The 13,637-nt window shown below is 35.1% G+C and overlaps 1 protein-coding gene across 4 annotated transcripts in view; it reads right to left on the bottom strand.

The window, feature by feature from the left end:
• Positions 1–13,637, bottom strand: part of LOC141461832 (tRNA dimethylallyltransferase) — a 498,974-nt gene that overhangs the window by 335,340 nt on the left and 149,997 nt on the right. Inside the window, exon 2 of one of the 4 annotated variants that reach the window (XM_074143218.1) lies at positions 10,836–10,883. The exons of the other annotated variants lie outside the window; for them this stretch is intronic. The gene's annotated coding sequence lies outside the window, so the exon portion shown is untranslated. The remainder of the gene's footprint in view (positions 1–10,835; positions 10,884–13,637) is intronic. 4 annotated transcript variants of the gene reach the window in all.

Here is a 13,637-nt window from a genome sequence, read left to right as displayed (position 1 = left end):
TTTTACATTACAGGGTTGGTGTGTCTTCTGTCTTATCTGTTCATGGATACTAGCCCTGAAGATGACCCAGTCCCTAGGTCGAAAGCTCGGCACAATAAATGTATCACGACCGAAATGGCAATTATTTTTCCATCTTATTAAAATTGTTATGAAAATTATTAATTAAGTCAATAATTTGTAGTTTTTTGATACATTTTTTGGATAATTAAGAAAAATTTGATGCATATCATATAGCTAAATAATTATGCAATTACGAGGGTCGTTTGAAAAGTCCGTGCAAAGTCAGAGAGATAGCACTACTGGCGCGTATCGGGGTTATGTTTAGTTAGTAGCATCTTTTGGAAGAACACACACCAAGTTTCGGCCAGATCGGTCTATTTCTTTGTGTTTGGTATTCGTTTGAATCGAGGGAGTCGAGTGATTTTCAAAAAATGGACGAAAAAGAATTTCGTGTGTTGATTAAACACTACTTTATGAAAGGCAAAACGCCTCAGGAGACTAAAGAGAAGCTTGATAAACATTATGGTGACTCTGCACCTTCCATTAGAACAGTTTATAAGTGGTTTCAAAATTTTCGGAGTGGCCATATGGGCACAATGACGCTGAACGTTCTGGACGCCCTGTTGAGGTTACTACTCCAGAAATCATTGATAAAATCCATGATATGGTGATGGATGACAGAAGAGTGAAGATGCGTTAGATTGCTAGTGCTGTGGGCATCTCGAATGAACGGGTACATAATATTTTGCATCAACATTTGGACATGACAAAGCTATCCGTAAGATGGGTGCCGCGATTGCTCACGCTTGACCAAAAACGAAATCGTGTGAAGTGTTGCAAGGCGGTTTGCAGCTGTTCCAGAAGAATCCGCAGGACTTTAAGTGTCGTTTCGTCACTGTGGATGAAACATGGATACATCACTACACTCCTGAGACCAAAGAACAATCTAAACAATGGGTTACCAAGGGGGAATCTGCGCCAAAAAAGGCGAAGAGCGTTCCTTCGGCCGGAAAGTTTATGGCGACTGTCTTTTGGGATTCGCAAGGAATAATCCTCATCGACTATCTGGAAAAGGGTAAAACTATTACAGGTGCATATTATTCATCGTTATTGGACCGTTTGAAAACCGAGCTGCAAGAAAAACGCCCGCGATTGGCCCACAAAAAAGTCCTTTTCCATCACGACAACGCACCAGCTCACACCTCAGCAGTTGTGGTCGCAAAATTAATGGAAATAGGGTTCCAACTCGTTTCACATCCCCCCTATTCTCCAGACTTGGCTCCCTCGGACTACTATTTGTTCCCCAATATGAAGAAATGGCTGGCGGGAAAAAGATTTTATTCAAACGAGGAGGTGACTGCAGAAACGAATGGCTATTTTTCAGACTTGGACAAATCCTATTATTCGGAAGGGATCAACAAACTAGAGCAGCGTTGGACGAAGTGTATAAGCCTAAAAGGAGACTATGTTGAAAAATAAAAAAGGTTTACCCCAAAAAATTAAGTAGTTTTTATTTTTGCACGGACTTTTCAAACTACCCTCGTATGTACGTTTATAAATCTATTAATAATAAACAATTTTTAAATAGATGTTTGGAAAAAACATATTTTTTCATTATGAAACTTGCCTACATTCCTACTAACGATCACCTCCAAACAGCGGCCACTTTGCTTTCCCCCGCCAGTGTCCGTTATTGAGAGGTTCGACTGTATTTACTTATAATAACTTTTAAATATTAACATCGATATAAAAGTAAATTAAATGGCCTCTTTAATGAAAAGCCTTACCCTTATCTTTCCCCAAAACTGCCCGAAGACGAATTTTTCAAAAAATATAATAAATGTTTAAGATCTAGGTTAGGTAATGTAAATACGAAGTTTACCAAAAAAAAAATCGTTAATTGTTAAGAATTTCGTTCACTTCTAAAAGGGCTTTTTGAAAGGCCTCAGTAGGGAATAAATACTTTACTGTGAATAATATTAAAATAAAATTAAAAATAATTTAAACTATAGCCTAGAAACATGGTCACCCCAATGGGGGATATGAACTCTGTAAACAGCCTCAAACGGGACAGATACTGTTGACACTTTCTATTTCTGGTTAGTGAACTGTCAAGAGATAGACCTGTCACAGTAACCGCAATCAATCTAATTTAAAGACAGGAGAATCTTAGTACATTTCAACACTTCTACCGAGTAACGCACGCCCTAAACTCTTACGCTAAATTGACAACTTAAAGGAGTCTCTGATTGATTATACTTCCCTAATAGTAGGTACGTATTTCACACCTTTAATTTTTGTAGAATTAATCACTGTAAATGTTTTAAATATTATAATATTAATAAATAACCAAAACCCAAATCAAATTCGAGTAATCATAATAAACAATCACTAAAGAAAAACCAATTTTTAAAGCGTTACTATTCAGGAAAATGCAAGAAAACAGCAGTAAAAAAAGCATCTGAAAACCTTCCAAGCTTTTAATAATTTTTTAAAACAGGATAAATTAAAAATAAAAAGGTCCTATCGATTTCCAAAAAGTTCGATTTGAAGTATTTAATTTATAACTTAAGTGAATCGAATACAAATTTTATCTGAGTTCTTTTCTAAAATTAATTCTTAATTAGAAAAGCAAAGTTGCACCTAAATGATAAAGAGGAAAGACTTCAGAAGAGGCTGGCAGTGCCTAATGAATTAGAAGAATTACTAGGAGGTCATCTGAATAGCGGATGTAGGGCACGTTCATTCATACTTGGCCATCCATTAGAAGGGTTGCAGACATTTGCAGGAAGTCTATCCTACGATTAAATTTATGTCCACGATAGGCAACGGTATTAAAATTTAATAATAATGATGGTGTCTTTAATTAAATCTTTACAAAATTACATATTTGTTTATTTAATTATATAGTAACAGACAAATACTCATGCTCCAATGACCGTCTTTTAATTTAAATTTAAATAAACTATAAAAATTCTAACTTTTACAAAATAATAAACTTTAAAATTAAAAATCAAACGAATTATATTTTTTGGAAATAAACAAAAACTTTAAAAATGATGAAAATAAGAGTAACTATAAACTATAAATAGAATTAGTAAAAAGATATAAACAGTAATAATAATACTTTCCAAAACTAAAATAAGAAGAAGATAAAAACCTAATATTATTTTTCTTTATCTTACACTGCTAGATTCAAGAAGATGCTGCAATCAATTTATGAAAGAAAATTTACAGCGTGAGATTTATAAATAGAATATTGGAGGCGAAAGTTATTATAATTAAGTAATTAAATTACACAAGATTAAAAACTAATGGATCCTAAAAGGCTTGACATGTACAGACTTTGATTTAGAAAGCAGACAGTTATCTCTCTCTCAAAAAACTATTTTAAATTTATAAAAAAAAAAAAAAAAAAATTCTTGTACAGTCTCTTGCCTCCTCTGACATCCCTAACAATACTCCTCGACGACTGAATCGCCAATGGCCCCGCGACTTCCTTACTGTCTGAAGAACTAGACATCATTATTCTCCTATCTCTCCTCTCTCCTACTCATATTCTCCTCTTCGCATTCCCCTATCTCATATAGAGAGTGCTACCGCTGGGTAGCTTCTCTCCTCCTGCTCTTCCCGCACCAGTTCATCTCATTCACCTCCTATTTACTTATTGTATATATTTATACAGATTGTAAATTACAAAATAAATTTAAATTTTTTATTATAAAATTGACGTCAATAAGTTTAAATTGAATAACAAGAATTAATTAAAAACGTAAGCGTAAAATGAGGCCCTAATTCAGCACGACGAAAACAAAGGCGCTGGCTAAGTAAGCTTGAACTAAGGATGTAGAGAATCCGACATTTCTCCATGATAAGCTGGGTCGAAATGCTTGATTATTGTGAGCATGCAACATTCATTAATTCTTCATCACCACCAATTAGCTAGGAAAGCAGATAATCTGATGGTGATTGGCTTAATACCACGAAGAGCTGCCGGTTTGTTAAGTAACTCTTGCAAAAGCTAAAAGCAAAAATACTTGAATGAAACTGGACGATAATGGTTACTGTAACTTAGGCTACACTGAGAAAGTGACACGCTTCAAAGACGAAGAGTCCCCTTCTTCCAAGATCTTAAGATTGGTACTTGGTTAACTGGGTTTCGGTCAACGGTAGTTAATCGGGCGATAGAAAAATGGATTCTTAGAAGCTGTGGTTAAAAGTCGCGAGGCTCATTCCTCCCAAACCAATCGTTCTCTTCTATATATAAGACTTGAAGTGAGGGTTAACTGCTAACAGTGGCATAATTTTTATTCTAAAACAAAATAAATATATCTTACACATTGTCATTTCGAATTTTTTTTTTTAACTTAATTGAAAATTAATAATTCAAAATGAAATATAATTTTGGATGAGTCGGCAGCTGCTTTTATTATAACCGGAGTTGACCTTGTACACATAATCTAATAAAATGTAAAAGACTATGACCCTGAACCGGGTCACATATTAGTACAGTGTTCTCTCAAGGACAATGCTTTGCCGATTTTTGTTTTTTATATATATATAAAACAAGTAAATATTACAAAATATCATAATAACATTGTTATTACCTTGATTAGACTAGAGGAAACAGCAGCTGCTAAGAATCTTTTACATTATTTAGTCAAAACTGAGTTGCAATCTAAGATAATATTAAATTCTAAAAGAATTACGAGTTTCCTTATTTCAAAATTCTTATTTTTATTTGAACTGTAATAATATCTAAAAGATCGCATTTTGTCAAGAAATAAATTACTCTATATTAGATTTTTGGTAATTCAGGCTGAGAAACCTGCTTGGCATGTTAAAGAGTTCTAGGTGCGATTCTTTGGGAGTAAGTAAGAAATGCTGCAGTATCCTTTTTAAAACTTCGGGAATGATACCAAAAAGTAGAGGTATCTACCCTATCATGATTCTAAACCAGACTGCTTTGATGAACGTACGTTCTACGTACGGGTATTGAAATTTGGTATAATGCAATAATTGAAGAATACGTTTTTCCTGACGATGAGCCAAAAGAATGAATTACAATTGGTCCTAATAGTCTGAAGAATTCTTCTATATCCAAGAGAAATACTTAGATATAGATGATAATAACATATTTTAAGATGTTCCAATATCTCTTGACTATATCATGAAGAAAGTAACTCTTTGCTTAATTTTTAACATTGAAAAATTGCCCACAAAAAGGTAATTTCTATTATTCTGAGACAAAACAATCGGAAAGCCGAGAAGGGTTGATTCCAAAATACGTTTTAATAAAAAACAAAATATTAAGTATGTAATGTTATTGTTACAAAATTTTATGAGATTAAAATCCCAACTAGGAAGCAGTTAATTAAAAACAATTTCTCCTCGAAATTAAATATTTTATAAACAAAAAGAAGTTCCCAAAAAAAGAGTCGGCCAAAAGTCAGGAGGGAGTAAATTTATTTAATAATTTCTTTAAAAATAAATAAATTTTAAAAATGGTTAAAGAGACCTTGGAGATTGGCCGTGGAAAAGTACTCGACTGAACAGCGGACGCAAATTGTGAAATCAGCAATCCATAATTTTAACTCAAGTGCATATTGTCGCCATTTCAATGTGCCAAATTCTCCAAGCAAATCGGTGATTAGACGTTTGATTCGTAGTTTTGGGTCCCAAGATTAAGATAGCGACTATCCCCCAGGTTTTTGATAGATTTTGCTCCGTTAGAACCGAAGTCCAGAAAAGATCGACAATCGCAGGCAATCTGGACAGAGTAAGCTCTCCAGGACATTACTCCGTATAATCTTTATATCTTTAAAACTTTTTTTAAAAATTTATTTCGTTATTTACAATCTGTATAATACAATATACAATAAGTAAATAGGGAGAATGAAGGATAAATGGATGCGTGAAAGGCAGGAGGAAAGAAACTACCCAGCGGTAGCACTTTCTACAGGATATGATTTTTAGGCCTTCAGAATGCGAGGAAGTCGCGGGGCCATTGGCGATTCAGTCGGCGCATATTGTTAGGAATGTCAGAGGAGGCGAGAGACTGTACAAGAGGATTGGAGCAAGTGGAGAAAGCAGTATGGAATTTTTGATATTTAGTCTTGGCAAGATGGTGTACGAAGAGAATGATGAGGCCGTTGTGATGAGTGAGGTTAGCCACATAGAAAGGAGCGTCAGCTATCTGTCAGAGGAGTTTTGATTGAAATGTCTGTACAGTCCGTATGTTTGTTGGTTTGGCTGAACCCCCACAGCTCTAGTCCGTAAGTCCACATAGGTTAGAGGATAGTACTGTATATTAAGCGTTTCAGTTATATGAGCAATTTGGAGCGTCGTCCAAGAAGTCTGTAAAGCAGTTTCGCACGTTTCGTCATTGCTTGTCTTTTAAGTCTAGTGTGTGGGTTCCACGTGAGTCTTTTGTCTATAAAGAGCCCAAGGTAGCGCACCCAGATCTGTACAAGGTAGAGGATTGCTGATGAAGAGGACAGTTGGACAGGAGCCCTGCCGGAGAGTAAACGTGGCGTGCTGGCATTTCTGTGGGTTCATTTTAATCCGCCACTTCTTGGCCCAGGATTCTATTCTATGTAAGTGACTGTAACTTGTATGAAGCTGATGTAGGATGTGTACTTGAAGCTAATATGGCTGTGTCGTCAGCATATGTACAGAGAAGTGTACAGGGTTGTACAGGTATGTCTTTAAAACTTGAAAAAAAAAAAAAATCAGTATGCAACAAACTGCAAGCAATTAATGCAACAAAAATTAGTTACGACATAATTTGGACACCTTGATCCCCACACTTTAAGGGGATCTCATGAAAAACGTTTGTGTTAAGCCTCGAAACACTTCAGCAGCTGAAAAACAATACTCTAGCAGAAATCAGGACACTGAAACCCAAAACTAAACAAGCGGCTCAACTGCTACTAAAATAGGGTCTACTTAAATGTCTCTTAGATTTGCAATTTTAATGATTAATATATTTTTTTAAAAAATTTTAATTTGTTCAGACTAAAAGTAGAAATAAAACTGATCTAAAGTTATATATTAAAATTATAATTCTTTATTAATTAAAAAAAAGGAACAGCACGGAAACATTTAGAGCGCATTAAAGAACCGGTAAGTGGCAAGTTTGACAGGTTGAGAGGGTGGCCGGCGAGAAGGGCAAGTGGAGGCGGCACGCCCGAGATATGACATTTAAAATAAAACCGGTACCCAGCGCACGAGAGAGTTCATTGAATAGCGGTCAGTCTACCTTCTCTACAACACTGAAAGCTGGTTGTTAATTTAAGCCCAAACTGATATCTTTAAAAATGATATTTCGGTCATTGGAACTGGTTATTACTAAAAAGAAATTTCACCTTCCAACGTCCTTCAAGCCAATTATCCCATTCGTATAGTAAAAAAAAGAAAGAAAGACAAATCATACATATGTACATAATAACGGTTTTCTTTGGCAGAAAAAAGTAAGATTTATGCAGAGAGAGACCAACCTACGCAGAAACAAGTCTAAATTTATTACACAATACTATTCGAGAAAGCAGATTTTTTTTTTAAGTTTATTTTTTATTTTTGCTAATTATTACTTTTATTTGCAAAATGTATCAAAACGGGACAAGTAAAATATCACTTCTTTTTACTTTAATCAGAGAAAGAATACATTTATAAATAAGATGGTTTATATGATCCATAATATTAATTTTCAGAAACATTGAAAATACACACGAAATTTTCAAATAATGAAGACAACTTTTTTTAAAAATTAATTTGTTAAGTTACTCCAGCTAGCATACAGTAACAGCAACAATGACAATAACTGACATCTCTACAAACTCACTAATTGAGGGGAGAAGTTACCCAGTGATAACACTCTCTAAGTCGTCTCAAAGGATTAGCAACTCTCCTCAGAAGAGAGAAAATAGCGAGGCCACTGGCGTTTTAATGGCCTGGGAGGATGATCTGGATGGTGATGAGATGACAAATGGTGGTCAAGAGGATTGGAATGAGAATGCAATTACTGATTAAAACTCTTAGAGCGAGTTTGTGCAACCTGACCTACAAACGGAATTTCCAAGTCTGTGTGGATGATTAGATTTGAAACGTAAAATGGTGCCGTTAACGATAGTGCGGAGAATTTTAGACTGAAGTGATTGAATTCGTTGAAGATTTGAGCGTTTCGTTGAACCCCACAGTTTAATACCATATGTCCAGGCGGGTTTTAGTATGGAATTGTAAATCAGTCGTTTGTTATTAAGTGAAAGACTTTATCGTTAGTCTAGTAGTCTTTTAAGTAGTCGATAACGCCTGTTAACTTCAGTTTGTTTAAGTCAATTTTTCGTTTAATACAGCCCAAGATGACGGACAACATTGGCAGGAGGAATTGGAATTGAGTCATAGAACATCGGAGGAAGAGTGATGCGGCGGAGAGTAAAAGTAATATTTTGAGATTTGGTTTCATTGAACTTGATTTTCTAATTTTTGAACCAATCATCAAGAGAAAAGAGATGATTTTGAAGGATTCTGTGAGAAGGAAGAAACTTAGAATTTATGATTTTTGGTGAATATCGAGGTGCGGTCTTAAATAAAAACAACTTTTTTGCTTTATACCAACGTTTCGGTAATTTTTACTACCTTCTTCAGGTTTCGGGTTTTAAAAAATTACCGAAACGTTGGTATAAAGCAAAAAAGTTGTTTTTATTTAAGACCGCACCTCGATATTCACCAAAAATCATCTATCAACAACGGTCGAAAAAACCATAACCAACTTAGAATCTATATTATACTTTTAAATTGCACAGTAAATTTGAGCGGTCAGAGAAATGACTATCTCCTTTTAATATCAAATCTGTAATACCATTTCAGGCTAGTAAAACAATATTTAGAAATTCTGCTAAGTCAAGAGCAATGTCTCCCTTGTTCCAGCGTCGGTATCGAAGCTAGGTAATAGTCTGTTGAAATAATGTAAGCTGTAGGCTTGTTCATTTTTCCAGAAAAAGAAATCCTCTAAGCATATCAACTAACAATGGAACATTCATGAACACATATACATTGCATGGAACTAGCCTGCAGCCTGTGCATAATATTTAATAATAATTAAAACCGGATATAAAAGAACTATTTCTTAATGGTAAAATTCTGCGCTAATTTTATTTACTAAACTAATAAATTAAAATGGAAATTTTGATCACAATTTGAAAAATCATAAGCGATAAAAAAAAACCCTAATAATTTTGGTAAAACGATTAGACGCATGATTTCATTAAAGTTAAGATTCATATTTATGTAATGAAGAAATACCTAAAAGAACTCAATTTGGCTGTAGTTAAAGAGAACAAACTACTGAACAAAAAAAATTGCCTAAAATAAAATATGTATGAATATTTAGAAGCCTTCACTGTATCCAAGGCAAATCTATTAAAAGGAATTCACTGAATAGGAAAGCAGACGTTGACCTTAGTCCTTGTATTTATCACGTTATGTAATTCAGAAGATAATAAAAGAGATTTAAACTTAAAAGGATCTATTCATATTGAAGTAAAATATGTATTAATTGTTTAAAGCGATAGGAAGGCAAAAGAAACTGCATTTTGGAAGATGGAAGTCTCGAGGTCAAAGCGATTAAAATAAATAAATAAGGAACTAGACCAGACAGATTTTTTTTATGAAAATTAAATAATCATAGATAGTGACGGCGACTGTAAACATTAGCTTAAATAGGAAGGAAATGAGGATCTCCTTCCCTTGCCACTTCCTGTTTTATATAAGCGTGGACTTGCAGCGCGTAAGGAAGTTATGTCAATTAGCACTTCACTGGCTGACGTTACAGGCGCTCTTCTGATTCTTTCATTCTTTACCATTCAATTAGATCATTTTCTTCAAAATGCAATTCTTAATTCCTTTATTGTACATTCTATCATTTTTACGATCGTAATTATTAGTCAAATAATTTATGTTATTTTTTTTTTAAACAAATATTTTTTTCTTAATGCTTAGATAAAGAAAAAAAGTATTTTAACTTTCATAACTTAAGAGTTGACCGATATCATCGGATACCCACATTTTATTGTTGCGACATAACCCTACTAATCTACATCGGCGCCAAACACTGATACAGTCACAATAGTTTAAAGGTTAACATCATCATCTTAGATAAATAAAAATCTCATTAATCGATAGTTTTCAATGTAGGCGAGCCGTTTTTTTTTTATGGCGGCCATAAAATTGCTTAAAAACGGTATTTTCAGAGCTTCGCAAAACCATATCTGCTGTGAAATTAGTTCTATCGTAGATCTTGTACAGTTAGTTGGTAACAACTAAAGCGCAGAGGACTCGTGATAAAATCCAGGCATGCTACCTTTTTTTTACTGTTTTCAGGAGCCTCTACAGTTCATTTTCAATCGGGAACGAAAGTCCAACTCGAGGCTGTCCGAGCAAGTGCGTTAATGACGCTGAATTTGAAGTGCAATAAATTTAAAAATTAAAAACTTAAAGCTTATCAAATTTAAAGCTCATACTTAAGTAATAACTTAAAAGATTTTAATGTAAAGTAGACGATAATATAAATAATTTAAGTGAATCAATAAGAAAAAATAGAAATGGCTATATTTGGACTGACAATACGTACTAAATTCTATTTGCGTATGACATTTACTCCTGCCTACTAAAATATATTCAGTACTGCTGATAAGTTAGCTTCCGAAAATGCTATTCAGAAAAATAAAAGCTATTTTTGGGAATAAAAGCTCCTGGAGCTGTTTAAGATTTTCACAAATAAATAATTTAAATTTCCATTTAATTATCCAGAGTAGAATAATTCAGTAGAAACTTACGCATGATGAAATGTGGCCGTTCTAAAACATCTACCAGCAAGCACCTACCTGGAACCGAAAAAATAAAGAATTAGTACAAGTTGGGACTGATTAACTTCAGGCTTCTTTTCAGAGATAACAAGAATCTAGAGTCATATTCATTAGATTGTTGATTTTAACTCAATGGCTTATGAAACATTACAAAAATATGAACAACAAACTGTCAAATATTTTACATAATCAAATAACAATTCTTACACTGTACCCTAAACTGATGCCTTACAGGCCTAACTTGTCCTAAAACGAAACCACAGCCATACCATTAAGATTCATTAAAACACAGACATAATCTTCCAAAATCGAACAAGGAATATCTTTCAAGCGATAGTCTTCAACCATATTGTCACATGGTTAAAAGCGAAAGAAGAAGAGTGAAAACCAAATTAAGATAGGTAATCGTAACAGTAGAGCTAAGGAAGTGATGTCATCGTGATAAGCAAATAGGCGGAGGATGTAAGTAATAGGTACACGACCCAGTTTCATCTAAGAAGCCATTACTAAATACTTGACCTGCAGCAATGGTAACGGCCAGTTCAACAGTACCTTCATTTCTTTCTCTGACTATAATCGTATTATAATGGTTATTATTGCGTGCTTGTAGTAATAGAAAATTAAATCGAAGGGAACCAGTTCTGGTTACTGTAATCAGTGTGTAAGGCAATCAAACTATAAGTTCAGTTACTCATACGAGTTACTCAACATGGCCACCCCATCGTGTATTTTACTTCTTAGCAATATTTAGCAATATATTACGTTTCTGTTATGTTACTTATATCAAATATAAATCCAGATAGTTCTGTTTAAATATTCTACCACTATTCAGCGAGAAGTTAGGTACAGGTTTCGAAGATTATGCCTTCGTATCCCGGGGGAAAAGAATGCAATTTTTCCCGATTTCTGGGAAGCCACGGACATCTTCTTTTACGTTTTGTAATATGGCTTATCAGATACAGGTTTTTTCTCTTTCAGGATCCACAAGAACACTCCCCTTTATGTAAACCACTGCTCAACAGAAACATTTGGCATCTAGAGCAAGAAGAATTTCCAAGTCCTGAGTTCAAAATTTAAATGAACAAATTTCTATAAATTATTGAAGATTAAAAACCATTATTTCAATATATTATTGAACCTTTACTTTTAATCAACCCGTTAGAAATCTCAGGGTCAACACTGGCGATGGAGGGATTGGCAGGGATGTTGGAAGATCAAAGAGTACAGGTCTTTACCCGTAATCTAATCTCTTTAGATTAGAACAGTGAGAGAACTATATAAGTGGTATTTACCTTGGCGAGTTGTAGTAGGCAAGGGATATTGAGATAAATCTAAATTATTCTACTATACGAGGGTCGTTTGAAAAGTCCGTGCAAAAATAAAAACTACTTAATTTTTTGGGGTAAACCTTTTTTATTTTTCAACATAGTCTCCTTTTAGGCTTATACACTTCGTCCAACGCTGCTCTAGTTTGTTGATCCCTTCCGAATAATAGGATTTGTCCAAGTCTGAAAAATAGCCATTCGTTTCTGCAATCACCTCCTCGTTTGAATAAAATCTTTTTCCCGCCAGCCATTTCTTCATATTGGGGAACAAATTCCCCAATATGTCCGAGGGAGCCAAGTCTGGAGAATAGGGGGGTTGTGAAACGAGTTGGAACCCTATTTCCATTAATTTTGCGACCACAACTGCTGAGGTGTGAGCTGGTGCGTTGTCGTGATGGAAAAGGACTTTTTTGTGGGCCAATCGTGGGCGTTTTTCTTGCAGCTCGGTTTTCAAACGGTCCAATAACGATGAATAATATGCACCTGTAATAGTTTTACCCTTTTCCAGATAGTCGATGAGGATTATTCCTTGCGAATCCCAAAAGACCGTCGCCATAATCTTTCCGGCCGAAGGAACGGTCTTCGCCATTTTGGCGCAGATTCCCCCTTGGTAACCCATTGTTTACTCGTAGATTGTTCTTTGGTCTCAGGAGTGTAGTGATGTATCCATGTTTCATCCACAGTGACGAAACGACGCTTAAAGTCCTGCGGATTCTTCTGGAACAGCTGCAAACCGTCCTTGCAACACTTCACACGATTTCGTTTTTGGTCAAGCGTGAGCAATCGCGGCACCCATCTTGCGGATAGCTTTGTCATGTCCAAATGTTGATGCAAAATATTATGTACCCGTTCATTCGAGATGCCCAAAGCACTAGCAATCTCACGCACCTTCACTCTTCTGTCATCCATCACCATATCATGGATTTTATCAATGATTTCTGGAGTAGTAACCTCAACAGGGCGTCCAGAACGTTCAGCGTCACTTGTGCCCATATGGCCACTCCGAAAATTTTGAAACCACTTATAAACTGTTCTAATCGAAGGTGCAGAGTCACCATAATGTTTATCAAGCTTCTCTTTAGTCTCCTGAGGCGTTTTCCCTTTCATAAAGTAGTGTTTAATCAACACACGAAATTCTTTTTCGTCCATTTTTTGAAAATCACTCGACTTCCTCGATTCAAACGAATGCCAAACACAAAGAAATAGACCGATCTGGCCGAAACTTGGTGTGTGTTCTTCCAAGAGATGCTACTAACTAAACATAACCTCGATACGCGCCAGTGGTGCTATCTCTCTGACTTTGCACGGACTTTTCAAACGACCCTCGTACACTCATCTTGACAAATCTTTACACCTAACTGATTAATGTACACTGAAGCTGGTTGAAGGTCCGAAAACGGTCTGGGATTGCATAAACACGAGAGCTACTAGTGCACTACCGGTCAAG

The sequence above is a fragment of the Rhodnius prolixus genome, unplaced genomic scaffold, assembly GCF_049639745.1.
Source record: "Rhodnius prolixus isolate KJV_2025 unplaced genomic scaffold, Rpr scaffold_1, whole genome shotgun sequence".
Classification (NCBI taxonomy): Eukaryota; Metazoa; Arthropoda; class Insecta; order Hemiptera; family Reduviidae; genus Rhodnius; species Rhodnius prolixus.
Note: the sequence above shows the minus strand (reverse complement) of the source record. Positions and strands in the feature narration are given on the sequence as shown.